This window comes from Ambystoma mexicanum, chromosome 7p (assembly GCF_040938575.1).
Source record: "Ambystoma mexicanum isolate Mex_15411 chromosome 7p, UKY_AmexF1_1, whole genome shotgun sequence".
Classification (NCBI taxonomy): Eukaryota; Metazoa; Chordata; class Amphibia; order Caudata; family Ambystomatidae; genus Ambystoma; species Ambystoma mexicanum.
In genome coordinates, this window is record NC_090939.1 from 688,156,866 (window position 1) to 688,181,245 (window position 24,380).

Here is a 24,380-nt window from a genome sequence, read left to right on the forward strand (position 1 = left end):
GCAGGGAGCTGCGCTCGTGCGACGAGTGGGAATTACGCCAGGATCAAGTGGATCGGCTCTTCCAACGATGCGGCAAACCCCAGATCGACCTGTTTGCGACGGCGACAAACTTCAAGTGCCAGAGGTTCGCCAGCAGGTTTCCCCAGCCGAGGAGCATGGGCGATGCTTTCTTGTTCCCCTGGGACGGCCTGTTCCTGTATGCGTTTCCTCCGTTGCCGCTGCTGCTTCGACTCATCAGCCAGATCAAGACGTCCCAGTACAGGTTGATCCTCGTCGCACCAGCGTGGCCGAGACAGATCTGGTTCCCGGACCTTCTGGACCTCTCAGCATCCCCACCAGTCAAGCTGCCGACGGACGCAGATCTTCTCTCCAGAGAGGGAGGCGCCATTCTTCATCACGACCCGGAGTCGCTGAACTTGCAGGCCTGGCTCCTGCAGCACTAGAGTTTGGAGGGTACGATATCCCGGCTGACTACAGAGAGGTTCTCGCAAAGGCCAGGGCGTCCTCAACTCTCAAGTGCTACGGACATAAGTGGAAGAGGTTCTCTGTCTGGTGCCGTGCACAGAAGAACAACCCTCTACGGATTACGGCACCTCAAGTGCTACCATACATACTGTTGCTGGCCAAAGCTGGACTAGCTCACGCTTCCATCAAGATACAGCGATCTCCCGATACACCAGAACTGCAGGACGGCCGTCCTTGTGGTCTCATCGACTGGTGAAGGAATTTATGAAGGGACTGTTCCGATCGTTCCCGCCGGTGAAGGCTCCAGCCCAGGCGTGGGAGCTCAACGTGGTGCTGACCAGGCTCATGGGGCCACCATTCGAGCCTTTGCATTCGGCTCCGTTGAAGTTCCTGTCGTGGAAGACAGCGTTCCTTGTGGCCATCTCCTCCGCACGACGCGTGGGAGAGATTCAGGCCCTATCCTGCAAGCCTCCATACTTGACTTTTCACGATACGAGGGTGGTGCTGAGGATGCACCCCTCTTTCATGCCCAAGGTGCCGTTGGACTTCCATCTTAACGAGCCCTTAGTGTTGCCAGTTCTCTTTCCGTCGCCTTCGTCGCCGGCCGAGAGGACTTTGCACTCGCTGGATGTAGCTAGAGCGCTTAAGTTCTACGTGAACCGAACAAAGAGTTTTCGGAAGACATCACAGCTGTTTGTGAACTTTGGACCTGTGAACCAAAGGAAGGCTCTCTCGAAGGCTTCCATTTCCAGATGGCTCTCCGGCTGCATCATGCACTGTCATCGGTTGGCCAACCGACTGTTGCCCAGCCGTCCGAGAGCCCATTCGACCAGAGCGATCGATGCTACTACGGCGTTCTTGTCTAGTGTGCCCCTGCTGGACGTCTGTAGGGCTGCTACGTGGAGGTCGACGCACACCTTCACGAGATTCTACTGCGTCGACCGAGATTCCAGGGAGGAGTCCAGAGTCGGCCAAGCAGTGCTGCGAAACCTGTTCACCTGAAGGTGGGCCTGGTGAGGAGGTAAGAGTTGCTTAATGTTGAGTTTATGTAATGCTTAATGTTGAGCCTTTTGCCACCTCCCGTGGTTGTGCATGTGTGTACTGCTATGTATTCTTATATTCATGAGCATGTGAATCCATGCCAGACCCCATGCTGGAGAAGGAACAAGTTACTTACCTGTAACTGTTGTTCTCCAGCATGGGTCTGGCATGGATTCGCATGCGAACCCTCCCTCCTTCTCCTCTGCGGCTCTTCACTTGGTCATACTGCCACTTTATGTGCTACCAAATCTGAGGATGGCTGCCGGGGGAGGGGCTTAGGGAGAGGGCAGTCACTGGCTCGGGGCAGTATAACCCAGAGACCAGTGATTGGTTACTACTAAGGAAGACAGATCAGAAACGAAACTGATACTGATTTTTTTTTTACCGAGGATTCCCAGCCTGCCGATGGGGAATATTCATGAGCATGTGAATCCATGCCAGACCCATGCTGGAGAACAACAGTTACAGGTAAGTAACTTGTTCCTTACTTAGTTTTACTGAGATTCTTTGCTATAGTCTGTGTTACAAAGGCCTTGTAATAAATGTGTTTATATTTTTAGACACACTCCTGTCTGGAGTAATTTGTAAGTGTCCTTGCTCTGTGTGCTCATTGAGGTCCTCCAGTCATCCTCGCCCCTCCTGAGACTTAGTCTTGACTGCCTGCCATAGCTACCCTGATTGTTCTGGCTTGTCCAGAGGTTACCCTGTTCCAAGAAACTAGGTTGGCCTTCTGAACCTCTGCCCCTCCTGGTCAGAGTTCAGAAATCCTTCTTAAAACCTAAAATCATACATCTGCCCCCTTCACCCTGAAAAACACTTACAGAAGTTTCCCTCCATCATTAGGGAAAACTACAACTCCCATACTTCCTCCCCATTGCCTTTTTTCAAAATCACTGGGACGAAGAAGAGGAACAAAGCTATAAAGTTTGCCCATAGGAACCAATGTACCATGGATTCCTATGGGCAGTCTCCATCTAGTCCCATTAACGATGACAGGCAGATTCAGGCCTACCTTTTCAACGACCCACACCTGAAACTCGTTAAACCTCCCTACTGTAAGGAACTCATGGTGGCAACAGAAGAGACAGACACAAGAGATCACAGTTCAATGGTGTTTGTTGAACAATGAATGCAGGGTGGGAAAACGCCTAAGTTAAAGGCAGTCCTAGTGGCGTTTTGTCAAAATAAAAGGGCCGATACTAAGAAACACCAATTGCCAATTCCTTACAACCAATTACAGAAAAAGTGTGGGATAGGGTATCAAAATAAAGAAACAAGTGTTCCAAATAATAAGTCAGGATGTGATTGCCTTGAGTTCTCGCTTCCCCACGTTTTTAGCACCGGACAAGGTGGGACTTTGGAGCACAGCACCTGTTTGAGCCTATCCGGCACGAGCTGGTAGTTTCATTCCAGCTGGCACAGCACACGCTCAAGCTTTCTCAGCACGAGCCGACATTTCTGTTCCAGCTATCAGGTTCTTCGATGGTAAAGTATCTTTGCATTAAAACGTCTCTTGCATTTGAGGCCTGATGTATCCAACAAACAAACACAAACAAAAAAGTTCTGTTATACAGTTAATATTGGGTGATGACTTCACCCCTGGGTCCCCCTCTTCCGGACGCCAACCCCTCACGTGCCATATTCAACCAATCAATTAAACAGTTCCTTTCTCAATGAACTTTGGGTAATGACTTTTCACACCTGGATCTCTCTTGACCGGGCTCAGACCCACTTGATAAGGGGGACAATTCACTTCGCCTGGTCTTCCAATACCTCTTACTTTCACGAGTCTTCATTTCTTTTTAAGCAGCACTTCAGGCTTGGTATATGATTGTCGGCTTCCCTCTTCCGGGTTCACTCTCGCCAACTTTTACCACACGCTGTTCATGCACTCATTTCACCAAGCTGGATTAAATTCCCTTACCTTCGCAATCATCTGTCGGTCAAAGACTTTGGACGGGACAGAGGATTTTACAAGACCCCTGTATGATCACTTTGACCTCTTTTCGACGCTTCCCAAGTGCATTTTTGGTTATGTAGTTTCTACCCTTGGGTAATCGCCCACAGTTTTTAGCTTGAGCGCCCACGTAGTGTCGGCCTCCTCTGTTTCTGGTCTTTCCTCAATCGTATCTTTAATTCTTTCAAAGTTCAAATTAGCGGTTTGCTACTTTTCGTTCAACACAGTTCGGTTTCCTATCGATTCTCCCTTGTCTTTCTTTATCCTTGAAGTCAAGGTGGTTACCTCCGAGACCAGCCTCCTTCCCCAGCTTGAGGTTTCAGCGGAGGAGGGTCTCGCTTACTGTAGACATCAGCTGCAACACATGCTGGCTATTGTTCGCTTCCTTATACTTTCTGCAGAGGTTTCACAGGCCTTGGTTAGAAAGGGCAAGTTCGCTTCTCTCCTTGTCACCCTCTCTTTCTGTGCCGTCTTCCTCCTCCTTTTGAACTGCTGTGCTGAGTTAGCTCTCCCATCATGCTGTCTGCCTTGCTCGTCTTGTGCTCTTGTGCTCCACCTTTTATCCCTGTGGGGAAGGGAAAGGGCCATTGGGTGTGTGTCATTCTGGTCGATTGCCTGATTTTGCCTGATCCTTGTATTAGGACATGTCAGGTGAATGGCTCTGGTGTTAGTCTTTCGTGTTGTGCGAAAGAGTTCGTGTGGAAAAGGAGTGGTCAGTGTTTTGGAATATCCTGCGTGGTAGGATGGGGAAAGTCTGTTGACAGAAGGGGAATACCGCGTCTCACCCATCCGTGTCCCACTCCCGCTACCTGAGGACCCCCCATCCAGGTGATCTTCCCTCACTGGTCCACCCACAGGAACTGGATCCAACAGCGAATGCCGCGTCCTGGCCACCTGCATGACAGATCCCTGGGGACTAGATAGGGAGACACCGTCAGGTTTCTTAGACTACCAATGTAAAAAGCAGAGCAGAGGAAGAGCAATCTGAGCGAGCTGGGGATGCTGGACGGTGCAGAGAAGCCAGAGGGAGACCGATCGAGCTGGAGAGAACCTCTAAGGCCTAGAAGAGGTAGAACTGCCCAGACACTGGACCTGTGAGTGTAGGAGAGGCTGCAGTGGGAGCTGTGCCTCCAGGGAGCAAAACCAGAGGCAGATGGGGTTACCTGGCGGCACCGACATCAGAGCTCTTCCTCAGGGCGAAACTGGAGAGCCCAGTCCTTTGAGGGGCAGGTGGTAGGACACTGACCTCAGTCAAACACCCCTTGTGCTCCTGTTGCTCCCAAACCGCGAGAATGCCATTTTTGGGGAGCTGGTGAAGTGGGAGCAAAATACAAGGAAGTGCATTCTGGGACTGGAAGTCCAAAACCATTTCTTTTTGAAAACTGAGAGAGGTCCGAGCCCGGCTGAGGGAGACCCTTGTGTGAAAATTAAGGAGGGGTTCGAGCCCGGCTGAGGGAGTCCTTTGTGTGTGAACATTAAGGAGGGGTCCGAGAACCCAAAGAGCTTTTGGGGAGAAGTGGAGAGCACATAGAGGACGCGGAAAGCCAGAGTGAAGAAAGAAGCCTTGAGAGACCGGAGAGGACCGAGGCGGCGAGACGCTGACTCAGTGCTGGAGAGAGGCAGTGGCATGCCTACGGAGACTTATCTCCAGGAAGCCGGGAGATGGCAGGCTGCAAGCTGCTGCCGATGCCCTGAATGAAGGCGAAATACAGGAGAAATGTGAACATGGCAACCAGTCAGTTTCTGAGAACAAAAGAAACCTGGTGCGTGGCAGTGTCAAAGGAATTAATGTGAAATACAGCAAAGTGGTCATTCAGAGGTTAAGCAAAGGCCTTGCACAGTCGAAGGTCTTCGATTATCTAAGTAAGAAGGAATTGTGAACAACAGGTCCGAGTCCCGCTGCGGGAGATCTGTAAATGTGTGAATTAGGGCTCTGAGCCCGAACGAGGGAGACCAATTTTGAACACTGTGCAAAAGAGGTCCAAGCCCAATCGAGGGAGACCAATTCTGAACGACAGGTCTAAGCCTGGCTGAGGGTGACCGTTGTGTGGCCATTAATGAGGGGTTCGAGCACGGCTGAGGGAGACCCTTGTGTGTGAACATTAAGGAGTGGTCCGAGAATCCAAAGAGCGTTTGGGGAGAAGTCGAGAGCACGGAGAGTACCCGGAAAGCCAGAGTGCAGAAAGTAGCCTTGAGAGACTGGAGGGGAACGTGGAGCCGAGATGCTGACTCAATGCTGGAGTGTGACTGTGGCGTGGCTAGGGATACGTATCTCCAGGAACACAGGAGAAGGCAGGTTGCAAGCTGCTGGCGATCCCTGAATGAAGGTGAAATACAGGAGCAATGGGAACACGGCAACCAGTGAGTTTCTGAGAACGGAAGAAACCCGGTGCGTGGAAGTGTCAAAGGAATTAATGTGAAATTCAATGAAGTGGTCGTGCAGAGGTTAAGCAAAGGCCTTGCACAGTCCAAAGTCTTCAATTATCTAAGGAAGAAGGAATTGTGAACAACTGGTCCGAGCCCGGCAGGGGGAGATCTGTAAACGTGTGAATAAGGGGTCCGAGCCAGAACGAGGCAGACCGATTGTGAACATTGTGCAAAAGGGGTCCAAGCCTGAACGAAGGAGATCCGTGGTCCAAGCCCAATCGAGGGCGACCAAGTGTGAACGACAAGTCCAATCCCAGCTGAGGGAGACCTATTGGGAACTTGTGTTTGAGAGGGTCAAAGCCTGGCTGAGTGAGACCCGGGGTATGAGCACAGCTGAGGGAGACTCATTGGAAACCATGAACCCTTAAACTTGTGAACTTTGAAAAAACATGATGAAGAGAAGGAAGTTTGTTATCTTTTGTACTTGTCCAGGCATCATGTGAACAAGAGACTTTATTTTTGGGAAAAAGACTTTGTCGCAGAAAGCCCTGACTTATGTCCTGAACTAGAGCTTTTCCTCCAGCGAGGGACGGGGATCCTGCCGGGGCTCCCCAGGGCCAGCCACCGTGCCAGGGGACGGTCGACAGGTGCCCAAGCTTGGGGTTGCAGCAGCCTGGAGTTCTGGCCCGGGCTGCCTTAGAGCTTCCCCCGCCACATTGGAGCTTTTCCCTCTGGGGAGGGACGGGGACCCTGCCGGGGCTCCCCGGGACCACCGCCAGGTTGGGGATGGTCAACAGGCGCCCAAGGTTGGGGTTGCAGCAGCCTGGAGCTCTGGCCCGGGCCGTCTTAGAGCTTCCCCACCACATTAGAACTTCTCCCTCCGGGGAGGGACGGGACCCCGCCAGGGCTCCCTGGCACCGCCGCCGGGCTTGGCGACGGTTAACCCACTCGTGAGGCAGGCACGCAAGGGCAGGGGCCAGCCCCTCCAGCCGCTTCGGGGCTACAGCTTAGCCCCTTTAGAGCTTTTCCCTGTGCGGAGCGATGAGGATCCTGCCGGGGTTCCCAGCGACCACCACTGGACTCGGGGACCTTCGAGACAGGCGCCCAACAGGCGCCTAACATTAGAGCCTTGCCGGGACTAACCCACAAACATTGTGGAACTCAGGTCCGGCCACTACGAGCGCCCCTTGACACACGCACCCTGTTGTGGACTTGACCGCACACGGGAGGCACTGGACCGAGGACCGGGAGCAATCCACGAACGCCATGGAACTCAAGGCCGGACGCTATAAGCGGTTACAGCCCCATGGAGGGAAGGGGCCCGCTCAGGGTGCCACCTTGACACACGCACCCCGTTTTGGACTTGACCGCACACGGGTGACACTTGCTCGAGGACCGGAAGCAGCCCGCGAACGCCATGGAACCGAGGCCGGTAAGAACGCAACGGCCACCCCGGATGCCGCAGGGTGGCACTTCCACGCCGACTATTAAGCCCCCACTATGGAACCTGACCGGAGACAAATGTAGGAGCTAGCTGTTAGGCAGAATTATATGCAGTACCCTTTGGGAACACTACACATAATTAAGACTTACAAGTGACAGTACAATTTCACCTTTGGTACAAGCCTGTACTACACAGTTATAGTGGTAGCAGTAGCGGAGCAGCCAGACTAATCTCAAGAGTAAGTGAGCAGTACAAATAGTTACACAAAGGACAGCAGTTACTATGATTCATGCAAACACTGACTCAAGGTTTCTAAGTAAAATAATATATATTTATTTACTCAACAGTTGTATAACATTTCTCTATTCTAAGCAAGGTCAAAATCACAATCATAAATACACCACACCACTTCCCTTAAATTCCAGACAAGTTAAGCTCACAAATGAAATGGGAGAAAAATGGCACTCCAGCAATTTAAAAGGGAGGGAAACACAAAGTTATTAGAATGTAGGCAAAACCAACAGGTAAGTATTCTGAGCAGTTGAACAAGAGAGACTACAATGAGGAGATCAGCTAGAAAAGGTTTAGGGCCAAAGTCAATAGGTCAAAAGTCTTTTGCTCAAGATCACACAGTTCAGGGTAGTCCACGGTAAAGTTCCTGGCACAGATTCCGGACGAGGTTGGTTGATAGAAAAGTTAGTTCAAAGCCCTCGGATTGGAGAAAGATTTCAAACACTTTCACCGCAGCTGAGCGAAACGCACAACCGGATTTGCACAGTACCGTGAGATGGAGCTGTAGCTGAGGCAGACGTTCCTGGTAGTTCCTGCAGGCTCACGGTTCCTGAAGCGACTGTCGGACTGATCAGAAGTAGGAAGATTGGAGGGTCCTGCACTACCCAGGGAAGAAACCAGCAGCAGCGCCAAACAACGAATAAAAGGTGCGCTCCTTAAAACCCAAGCAGGGTCTGACCTTCCTGGCTATCCGGCTCACTGTAGTTCTGTACAGCGACCAGATGAGGGGTCCTGGCTTGCAGTTTGGGCGAACTTGTTGGTCCCACCAGCTGAAGGGAAGAAGTTTCCTGGAGGATCTTCTCTGTCGTCGGATTTTGAGATTCGGACCTGCAGCAGGGCTTCACTGGGCGGTTCAGTCATTGTAGGGGTCCTCTTCTTCCAGTTCCTTGTTGGTTCTTTCGTTCCAGTGGCGACTCTCCTCTTCCAGTCCCAGAGACCTGCTTTTTATGAAGTTTTCCCCCATTCATACTGCCTGGCTGTCAATCACACAGCAGGGTGGCTGGCCTGGCAAAGCCAGTCCCCTTAGCCAGTCAGACAAGAGTGCGACTTAGGTTTCCAAGGGAACCCCTGGCAGGGGTCCGAAGATCCCTCCCTCACATCCTGCCTACCTAGACTATCAGTCGCCTTAAGGAGGGCTTCTGTGCAGAAGCCCCCAAAAAGACAGCAAACAAAGGAGTCATCCCCGGTTTGGCACGCAGAGAAAAACACGAGAAAGACTTTAACAAAAAGAAATGGCGACAAAACCCAGCCGGAGCCAAAATAAAACATATATGGTCAAGCGTGTTTTATGTTTGAGGCTAATATAATAGCATATGTAAGATAACCGCGGTAGAAAAGTTAGGGTAGATACCACTGCCACCAGCCAAGTCTTAATGTTAAGGGAGCAAAACAAGGCTCCAAGAGGCACAGACAAAAAGGGATAAGAGTTAACCCTTTCCAATACTCCATGTAAGAGGGGGTGTACTGGGACTGTGGTGTTTTAAGTGACTATATAAAGTTAATGGCAACTTTACTTGTTTCTGGGGGACAGTAGTCAGCCCCAGAAAAATGGAGTCAGTGGGAAGTCTCAAAGACAACCCTGTGTCACTGCACTGAGGGTGCTGTGTAACACACACAAAAAGTGGTGCCCTTGGAGTAGGTGAGGCTGCAGTGCCCAAGATCACACATACAGCGGGAATACACATAGCAAAACACATGTAAGAGTGGGAAAAAAGGCTCACACTCTTACCAGGTGAAAAAAATAAATCCTAGAAATCCAGCAAAGCTGCTGGGGACACTTTAGGTAAGGGAAATCAACCATTTATGAGAATTCTCCCTAACACCAGCCATGCCCGCCGCAACTCAGGCCATCTGGTCCTACTCCCCGGCCCAGAAGGCCCGCCGGCCGCGTCAGCCCCGACCCCACCGTCCGGGGGCACGGGCTTAAGGTTTCACCCCCACGCTCCGGGGAGGGGCGCTTTAAGCCGCCGCCGCCGCCTCTCTTCCCAGGGCTTAAGGCACCAACCTCATACGCACTCGGGATGGACCTGGGAGACACTTCCAGGCCGACTATTAAGCCTCCTCGGAGTGGCGGGGGTTAAGGAAAACGCCTGGAGGAGACAAGTGCAGGAGCCAGCCGTGCCAGCCGCAACTCGGCCCATATAGTCCGTCGGCCACGACTCGGGCCATCTGGTCCTCCTCCCAGGGCCGGATGGCCTGGCTGCTCCGCTAGCCATGCCTGCCCCGATTCCACAGTCCGGGGTTTAAGGAAGGTTCCAAGCCCCCCGCGTGCCCTGGGGTGGCTTGCAGCCTCTCTTCCCCCGGCCTGTCCGGGGGGCTTAAGGCACTACCTCGACGCCGGCCCGGGCCGAGGCCATCTGGTCCGCCGGGCTGACCGGAAAAGGTAAGAAGAGCGCTCCCCGCCCAGCACGCACACCCCCGCGGGTGTGCACCTAAGGTGGGTGGGAGTTTCCTGTGCGCCCCACAGCGGGTGGAAGGATGGAGACCCTTAGAGGGTCTTGCGACAAAAGCTTGGCTCAGAGGATGGATTTCAATAGATCGCAGCGAGGTAGCTGCTCTGTTACTTACAGAACCCTACAAATGATTTAGCACCAGTCTCCCCACGAACATACGGTGCACTACGGGCGAGAGAGGTGTCCCCTTCTGTCCACACTCGAGTCCGAGGCGAGCGGCTCTACGCTCCGGCCCAGAGGCCGGCTATCCTAGGCCAACCGAGGCTCCACAGCGCTGCGGTATCGTTACAGTCTAGGGGGGATTCTGACTTAGGGAGGCGTTAAGTCATAATTCCACAGATGGTAGCTTCGCCTCATTGGCTCCTCAGCCAAGCACATGTCTGAACCTGCGGTTCCTCTCGTACTGAGCAGGATTACTATTGCAACGACACATCATCAGTAGGGTAAAACTAACCTGTCTCACGATGGTCTAAACCCAGCTCACGTACCCTAGTGGGTGAACAATCCAACGCTTGATCAATTCTGGTTCACAACGATAGGTAGAGCTGACATCGAAGGATCAAAAAGCGACGTCGATATGAACGCTTGGCCGCCACAAGCCAGTTATCCCTGTGGTAACTTTTCTGCCACCTCCTGATTGAAACCCAATAAGTCAAAAGGATTGTGAGGCCCCGCTTTCACGGTCTGTATTCATACTGAAAATCGAGGTCAAGTAAGCTTTTGCCCTTCTGCTCCGTGGGAGGTTTCTGTCCTCCCTTAGCCTGCCTTAGGACACCTGCATTATTGTTTGACAGGTGTACCGCCCCAGTCAAACTCCCCACTTGCCACTGTCCCCGGAGCGGGTCGCGGCCAGTGGGCGCCGGGTGCTTGGAGCCAGAAGCAAGAGCCCCACCCGGCTCGCCCCCTGCCTTACCGGGTATGTGAAAAACGATAAGAGTAGTAATATTTCACCGGCGGCCCGAGGGCCTCCCACTTATCCTACATCTCTCATGTCTCTTCACAATGCCAGACTAGAGTCAAGCTCAACACAGTCTTCTTTCCCTGCTGATTCTGCCCCGCCCATTCCCTTGGCGGTGGTTTCGCTAGATAGTAGGTAGGGACAGTGGGAATCTCGTTCATCCATTCATGCGCGTTACTAATTAGATGACGAGGCATTTGGCTACCTTAACAGAGTCATAGTTACTCCTGACGTTTACCTGCGCTTCATTGAATTTCTTCACTTTGACATTCAGAGCACGGGGCAGAAATCACATCGCGTCAACACCCACCGCAGGCCTTCGCGATGCTTTATTTTAATTAAACAGTTTAATTAATTGCACCAGAGGGTTTTGTTCGGCCCTCTGACTCGGGCACGTGTTAGACTCCCTGGTCCGTGTTTCAAGACGGGTCGGGTGGGTAACCGACATCATCGCAGACCCCTGCCGCCATTCGTGGGACTCCCCGCCAGGCGGCGCAACGCAATCGGGGCGCAATGAGGACAGTTTACCCCAGTCGACAGTCGCACCAGGAGCAGGGGGCCCCGTCCCCTGTCGCCACCCCGGCGACCCCCGAGAGGGGCCGGGACGGTTGCCAAAGAAGGGCGCGGTGGAGGTCAATCTCCCTCTGCCCCACGGACACGGCAAAACTGCTGCCAGGGGGCTGTAACACTCTCTGCCAGATTGGAGAGCCACCTGCCCCCCAGGGCCTTCCCAGCCGACCCGGAGCTGGTCGCGGTGCACCGCCACAGAGGACATGCACCTTGCGGGGGCCGGGTGCGCACATGCAGCAGTCCTGCGAGGGGATCCGCTGTTCCAGGCAACCGATCTGCCCGCCGTGTTGAATCTTCCGGGCAGACTTCCGGGCAGACTGCACGGACTGCACGGACCCCTCCCGACGGTTTCATGCCCTCTTGAACTCTCTCTACAAAGTTCTTTTCAACTTTCCCTTACGGTACTTGTTGGCTATCGGTCTTGCGCCCGTATTTAGCCTTAGATGGAGTTTACCACCCGCTTTGGGCTACATTCCCAAGCAACTGGACTCCAAGAAGACCCGATCTCGGCGCCAGGGGCCGCTACTGGCCTAACACTGTCTGCGGGGTGAGCCTCGATCAGAAGGACTTGGGCCCCCTAAGCGACGCCGGGGGGCCCAAGTCCTTTCCTAAAACCTCCCCAGGGCGGACAGGGGACCGGCACACCAGGCGAGCCCTGAGCCATGGTGCAGCCGGGTGTACTCGACGGGCGGGCGTCGAGGTTCAGGCCGCCCACATCCGTGGGCGAGCGATGCCCAGGCCCGCCGGCGCAGCGGGTGACCTTCCCTCTCGACCAGGTACCTGGAGCTTGGCCGCGTGCAGCCGGACTGCGGTTTGCAGACTATAGCGGTCCCACCCGTCCCCCCAGCCCGTGCCGACTCCGGCCCGCCTCTCCGTCCGGCTCCCCGAAAGGGGAGCGGCAGAGAGGGTTGGGGCCCGGGGTAGGTCGAGTGGGAATCTGGCTGGGTGGGCCGGCGGAGGAGCGGCCTACCTCCTTCGCTGTGGGAAGCCCTGCCGCCGTGCTGCTGACGCAGGTGACGGGCAGGCTACCCGGGATAAACGCCTGGATTTTTTGGTTTGTTTTGTCTTAAAACACCTGATGATCTCGGCCAACTCCCAAGTGGGGCACCGGCAGGTGCGGCCGACATCTGAACAAACAAAAGTTGTCTGTGCCTCTTGGCGATGGATCGCTCCGCTCGCGCATCGATGAAGAACGCAGCTAGCTGCGAGAATTAGTGTGAATTGCAGGACACATTGATTGACACTTCGAACGCACCTTGCGGCCCCGGTTTACTCGCGGGGCTACGCATGTCTGAGGGTCACTTGAACGTCAATCGCCCCGGGGTTCCCTCCCTGGGGCGCGGCTGAGCTGTCGCAGGGACCCTGTTCCATTCGTCCCCCTAAGGTCAGACCCTGATCAGCACTGTTGCAGGATCCCTCTGGACCTGGCTGCTCAGGCTCGCAGCCGGCGCTTCCCGGCCTCTCCATCTCCCCGCCCCGCGCACAGGTTTCGGGAGGGCAGGGCGCGGCGGCGGTGAATGTGGCGGCGTCCATTGAAAAAGTCTGGCCTGCCTTCGCCCTGCAGCGGGGCACCAGGCCGTGCTGTGTGTGGCTGTCTGTGGTATCCCATGGCTGCCGGTGCGGGATGGCCCCAGAGCGCGGGCCTCGCGACCAGGTGGGCTACGGCCACAGATCGGGAAAGCGCACGATCGGCCGCCCCGGAGGCTCCGGGCTAGGGGCAAACCCCCCCCCCCGTACCCGTACAGCCCCGGGCCCGAGGCCGGCCGCCCCACGGAGGTCTTCAGCTACCTCGACTACGACCTGAGATCAGACGTGGCAACCCGCTGAATTTAAGTATATTATTAAACGGAGGAAAAAAACTAACCAGAATTCCCACAGTAACGGCAGAGGGAAGAGCCCAGCGCCGAATCCCCGTCTGGCAGCGGAATCGGGAAATGTGGCGTACAAAAGACCGACTCCCCGGCCAGTGCAGAGAATTGTTGGTCCCACTATTCCAATGGGTTGAAGTGTCTTCGCAGACCTTCTAGGACGACCAGATGCAGAGGGGTCCCACAAGACGACAGCAGGCTCAGTGTGTCAAACCTTCCAGCGGGTCACCAGCGGTTCCTCGACTCAGCTTCGTAGTTTCAGGATACTTGGATCCTATCCTTGGTTCAGTGGGAAATCCAGTGATAGACATGGTATGGGTGTTTTGGCCTCCTCTTATCCAAAGGTCCCTTCACGCCAAAACAGAGAGGACCCAATGGGAGATCTACTCACAAACACTCACTCCATAAGTGGACCAATCACAGACCACATTAGTCTCAGGCATTCAGGACACTCCAGACTCTCTGGCACCCAGGATGTGTATTGGGACCAGACATCCCAGCCCACATCCTGGAGGCGCACACAAAGGTATGCAGAAGCCTGCGAAAGCATTAGGATTTGCAGGAAAATGCATGACCAAATAAGGACTGGCCCGGGTCGACTCAACCTGGGGAAGGCGAAGGGGTAAGATAGCAAAGGGCAGGACAAAGAACCTCGTGGCATGGCCATTTTTGAGCCAGGCCACCTATTCGTGCCAAACGCGGGTAACGCGTTTAACATGACAGGAAAGGGTTAAAAAAATAATGCAAAACGATAGCTGCCACCAGTCCTGTCCCTGACACATCTGCCCAGTTCATGAAAAGCCCAGCAAGAGTATCTAGGGCCTTTGTAAATGACTATAGACCCAAGTGTGCTGTATGGTAACATACATTGCACACTTGTTACATGTTGCACAAAAGTCGCAACATGAGGAAAGGACTAAGGGAAACAAAGTCTCCCAGTACTGACTGTCTTAAGGGCATGTCAGTTTCCCCATAAAAAGTGAGCGAAAGCCCAGAGGAGTACAGCTGAAGGCTGTGCTTCTCTGGCAAAGTCAGTCAGTGGTGTCTAAACAGCAGCAAAAAGTTTGGGGGTTGACACATGGAGGGAAAATTACATACACAAATGAAATCTTTCCTAACAACTTTCTTGGAAGTGTCCCTGGGCCAACCAGTGGACTGACCAGCTTACCCAGTTGTTTTGCTCTGTCACTGCCGCCGTTTCGAGGAGGCCCTCACACCGAATTTCATACACTTGGCGTTCCCAGGTCTGAAGTGAGACGAGTGCGCCAGGACCGGAGCATACGCGGTTATCGTGTTGCTCTGGCGCGGCAACGACCCTTGCAAGTTTGCTGCATTGGTGACCCTCTGCCCCTGAAGCCTGCTGCAGTGAGACCAGGTCGATTCATCCACCCGGAGCGGCGAAATCGCCACTGTCCCGTTTGGGAATCCTCCCTGTATCTCAGGAACTGAAAGTCACAGAGACATCCTTTTTGTCACGTTTGAACCTGCAAGCAAAGTGGACTGAACTGGCGAAGTTTGGGTCAGAGAGCACCTGCGACCAGTGAGTACTTCTAACACTAACCGGTGACCCCTAGCGACAGGGCCCCTTTTTACCACAAGTGGCCCCGAGGGGCCCTCTCCTTTCCACTGCTAGTGCAAACTAGCGACTCCATCCCGCACTCTGGAACTGCCTCTGCCTTCAAGTGGAGGTCCTCCCTGAATAGTGGGAACTTGTTCTTCATCGCCTCATCCACCTTCCTGAGCCGCTAGAGACCCCTGAAGAGACCCTGTTTTGCCAATTTTTGAACAACCGCATGCACTTGCATCGCATGTACTTTTGAGCACAAGGCTCCTCTCTTCTTAGGGATTGGACTGCCTCTTAGTTAGGTGTGTTGCTGATGTCGAAGGGGCCTAAAGACTACCTGCACTGCCTGTTTCCTTCCCATCTAGGTTGTCGACATATTTCGTGTATGTAACCCTTTAGACCCCAATGGTCTTGTATATATATTGTATTGATTGTGTTGTGTTGGTTTACTTAGTATTGCTGTGATTCTTTTGCTATGGTCTGAGTTACAAAGGCCTTATAATAAACGTGTTTATATTTTTGATATAACACCTGTCTGGGAGTAATTTGTAAGTGTCCTTGCTCTGTGTGCTCATTGCGGTCTTTCAGTCACTCTCCCCCCTCTTCAGACTTAGTCTTGACCGCCGCCATAGCGACCTTGATTGGTCAGGCTTGTCCAGAGGTTACCTTGTTCCAAGAAACTAAGCTGGCCTTCTGAACTTCTGCCCACCAGGTCAGAGTTCAGAAATCTATTTTTTGAGGCTAATTCAGGGGAAAGGATGTCCAGTAAACATCCAAGACCCCATAGTACCGGGTCTGCTGAGGATCCTTGTGTCAAGGCTAAAGTTTCAATCAAGTCCCCTCACCAGTCTATGGAGTCACCTGTCTCATCTCCACATGTGATGCAGTTCTCCTCAGATGCTCACAAAATGGCGGGCCTTCCCTCGTGGTCTATGGCAGCCATTTTGGATTCTTCCCTCACACCCATGCTATCGACGGTGGGTGCTGGGAGCCTTCTTTTTGGTGGACATCCTTGTCCATGGGACAGTGTGAATCTGTTGCGCCCTTCCTATGACTAGCGCACTCGTATGCCACTACCGCATATGGTCTCGCTTCCTCCCACATCTGCCCCATTGGTCTATGTAGACCCTATTGGTGGCGGGCCTTCTTGGCAGCCCTCCTCACTACGTTTGTGGGGTTATGCCCCTCATGAGCGGCCTCTGCCTACTCCAGTGCCTAAAGTCTCGGCAGAGGATGCCTTTTTTGGGAAATTTCATAGTCTTATGAACTTTTGATTCCATAAGGGTGTACTTTAAAGGCCTCTTTAGGGAAATCTGTCCTCAGGTGCCGCATCCTACCCCGACAGTTCCAGCCACGGCACCTGTCGCCCCAGCAGCTGCACCGCCTCTGCCTCCCGGCCCACCTCCAGCCTTCCGCCTCGGCCTACCTTGTCTCCAGTTGACAAGACTCCAGCAGAGCGAGACGTCAATTTGACGCCGGTCGCATCGCAGCCGATGGATCCGATGTGCTAGACGACCCTCAGGCAGATCAGGATAGTGAGTACCAGCCCCACTCTGTCCGAGCTTTCCACGACCGGGTTCTGGACATGATGTCACTCCTTGACATACCAGTATCTGAGGCACCCACTCCGCAGGAAGGGGTGCTTTCGGGGGCGCTAACCTTGTCTCCACAGGAGCGCACCGGCCTGTCCCTTCAAAGGGACGTTCTGGCCGAGGCCTGCAAGGTCTGGGATGAACCCCACACTGGGCTGCACATAAATAAAAGAATTGACTCTCGTTACAGGCTTCACACCTCCGAGGAAGTAGCCTTGGCGTCATGCCTGCTCCCGTCCTCAACGGTGGTAGCGGCCGCCACTCTGCAGTCTAAGCCGGCCTCTGCGACCTCCGCGGCTGCAGCTCAAGTTCTGGCCAAGGAAGACGAGTTGCTTGATTCCTTGGGCAAGAACATTTTTGCCAATTCAGCGCTGCAATTGCGTCACGCTAACGCAGAGCTCATTTTGGTGGCGGCGAATATGAAACTATCGAGAGATTTGGCTGACTTCCAGGAGTTCATTACTGTTGACAGGCTGGAAGAGTTTAAAGGCGGTTTATCCGATGCCAGGGTGTTGGCGCAGGATATTCTGGAGGCCGCTGTGCACCATGTTGTCACCTCAGCTCGAGGCCTCATGCTTGGCTTCATGCAACAAAGTTTTCGAAGGAGGTCCAAGATAAAGTTCTGGACCTGCCTTTTGACAGCAAAGAGCTGTTTCATTCTTCAACGGATGACAAGCTTACAAAGACTAAGGCGAGCACGCAAACTGCCAAGTATCTGTCGGTGCTTGTGAAGCCCCCAGTCAAAGCTCAGAGATCTGGATCCCAGCCTCAATTCTCTATAGGCTTCAGAGGGTTGCAGGACCGCAGGGCACGCAGGGCTGATCCTCCGACAGGTAATTCCCATGCGAGACAGCAACGTGGTCGATTTTTCTCTCGGTCGTCAGCCTCCTCTTCAGGGACATGTAGTCTCTCTGTCAAAAAGTCTGCAAAATGATATTTTTTGGCTCTCGCGCGAGACTCTGGTGGGAGGACGAATCTCGTCTCATCTGGAGGCGTGGCAAACGATCACCGACAATCGGTGGGTTTTATGCATCGCTCGGGCAGGCTTCCGCTTGCCCCTCCCACCTACCCCACCCTTCTATCCTCCCTTTCAACAGTCGGGGATGCCCTCCCTCAGAGCCGAGGTCCAGAAGCTTCTAGATCTCCGGGCTGTGGAACCCGTTTCCCTAGGGGAACGAGGGGAGGGCTTCTATTCTCATCTGTTCACGGTGCCCAAAACCAACCAGGCTGGCCTGCCCACCATTCTAGACCTGCTGGTTCCAGAGGCTTCTAGGCCTCATGGCCTTGTGTATGCTTCCTCTTCCCCTTGCTCGTCTCAAGAAGCGACTCACGCAGATGGCTCTTCGGAGATCCTGGCTTCAGGCAGTGGACCCGGCACTCCAGAAGTGGACCTCTTTGTGATGTCATCAAACAGGAAACTTCATATTTATGCTTCCAGGAACGGGCTCAGAGCTTCTTCCCTTTCTTCCCTGGGGGATGCTCTCGAGATTCTGTGGCACAACATGAGGGCCTACGCCGTCCCGCCTCTTCCTCTGATTCACCGGGAGATATGCAAGCTCAGGGACACAATGAATTGCACTCTTCTGTACATAGCCCTGTCGTGGCCAACCAGATTCTGGTTTTCGGAGCTTCAGCATCTGTAAGTCTGCTCACCGATCAGGCTTCCGCTGATTCCCGACTTGCTTCACCAGAGCGGTCAGCAGTTGTGGCACCCCTCCCCACAATCATTCAGCTTTGCGGCCTGGTGCCTGAGTTCAAATCTTTAGAAAGTTTCAACTTGTCCGCAGATAATATGCGTATTATCCAGGTGGCTAGAAAACCTTTGACGAGGTCTCACTATACGAGCAAATGGCTCTGTTTCTGTCACTGGTATTTAGCTAAGCAGCTGGACCCCAGAGAGCCTACCATCGACACGGTCCTGTCATTTGTTTCTCATCTGGCATCTTCAGGCATACATGTCTTGTCTTGTAGGACTTATTTGTCGGCTATCGCTGCTTACCTGTTCACGGACTCCTGTTCTTTTTCATTGACAAACCCTGTCACTAAAAGACACTTTGCAGGTCTATTACATCTTTATCCACCGGTGCGCAACCCGCATCCAAAGTGGGAATTGAATGTGGTCCTCACTGCCTTATGCCATAAACCTTTTGAGCCTATGGCTACGGTGGACTTGAAGTTCCTTTTGTGGGAAATGGCCTTTCTAATTGCGGTAACTTCAGCAAGGTGTGTAAGCTAGCTTCAGGCCTTGTCTGTAGAACATCCATACTCCTACGTCCCGTCCCCTTTCCTCCATACTTGTGGGACATCTCTCCGTCCTGTGGGATGGGACCGGAGCATTTTGTAAAAAGCATCCACATTTTTCCAAAAATGTGTCCTTCCTCTCTTTCCTGCGCGGGGCCCGGCACGCGGCCGTAACCCCGCCCACCTTGGCTCTGCCCCACGCATCGCCCCTCAGTCCTTTTCTCTGCTCGATCGGGGCCGGACGCACTTGCATCCTCGGAAGATTTTCTTCCCTGTTTTCCTCTCTGGCTCTCGCTAGCGTTCGTCTTATAATCTGTCTATGGCCCTCATTACGACCCTGGCGGAAAGTAACTGACCTGACCGCCATAGCGTTTCCGCCATTGCACGATGGAGTAAAGTGCGGCTAATTCTGACCCATCGGGCACGAGCATTACGCCATGGCGGAAGTGCAAAGTCCGCGATGGCGGAAATTTCCCCAAAACGCCCCTCACCGCCGTCGTACGGCGCCCTAGGTGCAATTCCACCACCCATCATAGCGGTCACCGTAATGAGCGGTAATCGCAAAATACGGTGACCGTAAATATACGGAAACGGAAGTAAAAACATGGGGCCGGAACGGGAAACAGCACGCCGTACACCTATAAAATCAGAATCCCAACACAAGCATGAAAAATCCGACCCCGAGACACATCCCAATCCGTTAGCCACCCTAGTTAAAACAATCAAAATGGGAAAAGTTGCTAAAAAAGCGTGCGACCGCAAGCGGCAGGTCCACTTCTCCCATGAGGAACTCACCGTGCTCACAGAGACCCTCCAGGAGAATGCTGCCGTCGTCTTCTCGACGCAAATGACCAGGACGGCACTTGCGAACAAGAAGGCCATATGGGCCCTGGTGGCACAGCGGGTAAGTGCGGTGGGGACCGCACCCCGCAACCCACAGCAATGCAGAAAGCGATGGGACGACTTGCGGATACGCGTACGGAGCATACTATCAGCCAACCGTAACATTGCCACAGCTACCGGGGGAGGATTGGAATCACCCATCAAGTTGACCCCCTGGGAAGAAATCTGTGCCTCCACCATTGGAATGGAGAGTATAGAGGGAGTCGGAGGGATGGAGAAAGGAGTGCAGACATCCAAAGAATCAGGTAGGTGGGCCAAATAAAACAATGCTAAATCCACAATGTCCAATCATGTGAAGTACCATGTGTGTACATAGTGCAACAGAAACACATGTCCAGGAGAACGTCCACATACATTGGCCTGATAGCGCACTTTAAAAGTCACATTAAATACATAAATAATTAAAAATCCTAAAAACACCCTCTACACGTGCAGCATGCACACCCTAACTGCAGGCTGCAAAACAACTGCATCCTCAATCCACACAAAAATGAAACCACCTCCAAGGCCCTGACCCAAATCACCCTCAGGTACCACCCCAATGCATGTGATACATTGCCATTCCAATTTCCACAGACCCATAAATAACGCTTGCCCTCCTTTACTCCACCACAGGGTCCGATTCAAACGACGAGCTTCAGGACACCCCTACCAGCACACCTGCAAAGAGGGCCAAGACCAACGGCCAAAGACCCTCCACCTCAGCTGCACGGATCAAGACACGGCAGCAGCACAAATCAAGTGGCAGCACACAGGAGGGGACTTCAACAGGCACCCCAGCAGCCAGCATGCCCACAACAGCAGCACCACAGGTCCCCCCAATGGATGCCACAGAAGGCACTGCTTCTGGTGGCAGCAGCACCATAGGTGACACTGCATTAATGCCAGCATGCTCCGACACAGACAACGGTGCTGTCGATGTAGGATCCATCCATGACCTGTCTCAATCCCCCTGTTTGTTTCATCCCGTACACCATGAGGATACCACGCAGGGGCACCCACAAGACGACGACTGGCCATCCCCCACAAGCCCTGTGGCAAGGCAACATGAGGTGATCAGCCCCTCTGTGACACCACCGCAAATGGGCATGGCCCAGCAGAGGCAACAGGCCCTCGACCAGGTGATCGTGCAACAGCAGCAACTGGCCACGCTCCTCAAGGAGCATGCTGATGAATGTGGGGGTTCTAAGGCAGCCATAGAAACATCTACTGAGACACTTAGGGCACAAATGGAGCGAAGTACAGAGACACTAAGGGTACAAATGGAGAGAAGTACAGAGACACTAAGGGTACAAATGGAGAGAAGCACCGAGAGCCTGAGGGGGGAACTGCATGCGACGTCCAAAGACGTATGTGGTGAACTTGCCGCTGTGCGCCGTGTGCTCACTGAGCTCTCACAAACCCTTAGGGACATGCATGGACGTGAGCAGGCAGAGACATCATCCGTTGCAAGTTCCGTCCAGGGCAGCCCCCAACGTAGATCTGGGAGGAACCTGCGCTCCACAGGCAGGGGTGCCCCTGATACCCGGAGAGGGGGCTTGCAATAGCGTCTGCCCACTGACAATGAGCATCTTTGGACACTGGTGTTCGGGGGGGAGGTAGGAGGGTGGAGGGGGGGGTGTTGGGCTTTCTTGGGTGGCGGGTCGATGGGGTGTGTAATATAATTTCACATATGCTATAAACATTTCATAATCATCCAATGAGATGTGTGGACATTGATCTTTGTGTACGAGGCCTTTATAGGCGTACAGTCCACATTGTGCATGTTCCAGACACACACAGTGCCACAAGTCCCGTGTCCATGTATCAGCCACCAGGCGTGAGTGCTAGAAGCATGAATCTATGATATTCTGACGAATTTCACGGGCCTCCTGTGCCTCGCGGACTCCTTGAGGTGCTGCCACATCCCCACCCTCATCATGACCATCTTCAGGTGCTTGCAGTTCTGCGTCAGGGGGCATGGGCACATTTCTACGTATGCACATGTTGTGTAGCATGACACATGCCATGACCATCTTTGCAACCTTCTCATGGCGGTACAGGAGTGCCCCGCCAGACCTGCTGAGGCAGCGGAAACGAGCCTTCAGTAGGCCGAATTCCTGTTCTATGACTACACGGGTACGTGAGTGGGCATGGTTGTAGTCCTCCTCATGCTGGTTCTGTGGGTTCTGGAGTGGTGTAAGGAGCCATCTCTTCAGTGGATACCCGGCGTCACCTGTATGTGGACAATAAAGGATGTTTGTGGAATGACATTGCTACGTACGCATCCCCCCCCTTCCTGCCAGGTCATTGCCGCATCACATACCCCACATTATCATGCATGAAATGAGACTCACCGAGTAGCCAGGATCTGTTCCCTGCGTGTCGCTCCATGTAGCGTGGTATTGTAGAGTTCCTCAAGACCATAGAATCATGGGTTGATCCAGGAAATCGGGCACAACAATGTGTAAAGATCCTGTTGGAGTCACACACCATTTGTACATTAAGAGAATGATATTGTTTCCGGTTGCGGTACTGGACCTCCATGGCATGTGGGACAACCAATTCCACATGGGTGCAGTCGATGGCACCAATGCAACCCGGTATGCCGGCAAGTGCATGGAATCCCACTTTTGTGTTTGTGATCTCCTGCTCCAAGCGTGGTAAAGAGATGTAGTCGTCTGCGTGCTTCAGGAGGGCATCGAGCACTTGCAATAGTGTCCGTGACAACAGTGGCTGTGAAATGCCATGCAACTGTCCGACTGTGTGCTGGTAGGTGCCTGTGGCCAGGAAGTGGAGTACAGACACCACCTTCAGTAGGGGTGGGATGGCGGTTGGGCTATCTATCATGCTGACAAGGTCAGCGTGTGTCATGTTCACAATGGCGGTTATGGTGTCCCGGTCCAAACGGTAGAGGGTGTGGATCTGCTCAGCAGTGAGGTTGAACGGATGAGCTCGGAGGCGTGGGATTGCGGGCTGCCTGCGTGGTGGTAGTGGCTGTGCTGGTGGGCCTTGCTGGCCCTGCCTTGCCCTCCTCCTCCTCCTGCGTCTCCTCTGTGCGGCCGGTTGATGTAGTAGTTGGTGTTCGTCTTCTTCTTGAAGTTGGAGTACTTCCAGTGCTATCAGGTCCCCCAGGGCCAACATCGCTAGTCCTGCCGGTAGCATTTTGGAGTGGGTTTGGTTGTGGGAGGGGGTTGGGTGTGCAATTTATGTGTTTTCAGGCTGTATAGCCTCCACCTGTGGTGATTCATTCCACCTGTGCCAGCTGCAATCCCCTTTGGGCGAGCACGTCCCGCACACAACGCTGCAATTTGACGCATGGCATCTTGCTATTACAATCATGTATTTAATCCCGATGGCAGTGAAATATTGGTTTATATGTTCATTCTGCTATGGTCCCATTGTTTCACATACTATCTTTGCAGTCGCGAACAAACTTGTGAAGGGTCAGTGGAATGTAGTACTCGATTAACGGTGGACCCTCATGCAGCACTGTACCGAGGTTCACCGACGGGCGGGGCGTCCCATTTGTGAGTGAAGCCAGTTGCCATTTTCACACACTGCCGCACTACATGGATGAATTTGTGATTTCAAGCGGTCACAGATGCCTTTTCGACGTGATGTTGCAAATGAGGAATTCGAAGGACAGCGCTTTCGGTTTTCAGCTAGCGGCGAGGAGACGCCCACAGGTCTGACTGCAAATATAACGTTCTATTGTTTAATGTCCTTGGGACAGGGGCCATGGCGAAAATGCAATGATTGATATGAATAGTATGGGATGCGCAATAGCGTAGTGGAGGATAAGGCAGGACGTTCCCAAATCCATGTTACTTCACAACACTAGAATTCCGGGCTGGAGCACAGTGGATTTTGCAGACTGCATTACGCACAGACTCAATGGAAATTTCAAATGTTATGTGAGTAAATAATCAGGCGTTTTTATACCGGGATGAGGGAATGATGTATGGATGCATGGACAGATGATTTAATTGAGAGTTTGCCATGTACATGGCTTTTTGGAATCTATCCCCTTCCCCTGCGCTATGTGATGCAGAGCTGCCATAGTGGGACCATCGTCTATCTGCCCTTGTTGAACCCTCCCTGTCTCGACGCGCCTTCAAACACTTGTGTCTATGCACGTTACTAATCCCATCTAATGGATTCTGTTTTAACAGACGCATGCACACAAACACTCGTTTGTAATTGTGTTTTCACCTCGATTTATATAGTTATGATTCGCAAGTGATTTTTGGGTGGAAATGATCCTTTTGAGTGGGCTAGCATGCATATGGCTGTGGATTTAGTGTGATCAATGAAGTGAGTAATACAAATGAAGTTCTGATGCACATACTATTCTTTTTCATTTCATTTGGGTGACAGGTATCTCCTCCCCTTTTGCCGCTGCCATCTGTATGCCACTCCTGCAGATGGCTTTTACTCCCGACACCTGCTGCTTCGAGTTAATCAGTGGAGCACCATTACGATCTTATGGGACGATCGCCAATGGGCCACATGCCCTTACGCAGTACTAGTGGCTAGGAGCAACATATCAACCTTTCAGCTGGACTAGTGCCTACCTAATGGGACGGCCCTGCGGTTCTAGGCGCTTCCATGTTGCCTTTTTGAACGTGATTGTAGCCCCTGTGTACCATGAAGGAACAGGGCGTCACACAAGAAGAAGCTGGTC

General features: G+C 53.1%; 1 protein-coding gene and 1 non-coding gene across 2 annotated transcripts in view; both read left to right on the top strand.

Moving 5' to 3' along the window:
• LOC138525550 (uncharacterized) overlaps positions 1-24,380 on the top strand; it is a 1,931,438-nt gene that overhangs the window by 378,900 nt on the left and 1,528,158 nt on the right. The gene's annotated exons all lie outside the window — the stretch shown is intronic.
• Positions 12,697-12,847, top strand: LOC138526677 (5.8S ribosomal RNA). Its single transcript, XR_011283707.1, has one exon. It is a non-coding gene; the product is annotated as a 5.8S ribosomal RNA (ribosomal RNA).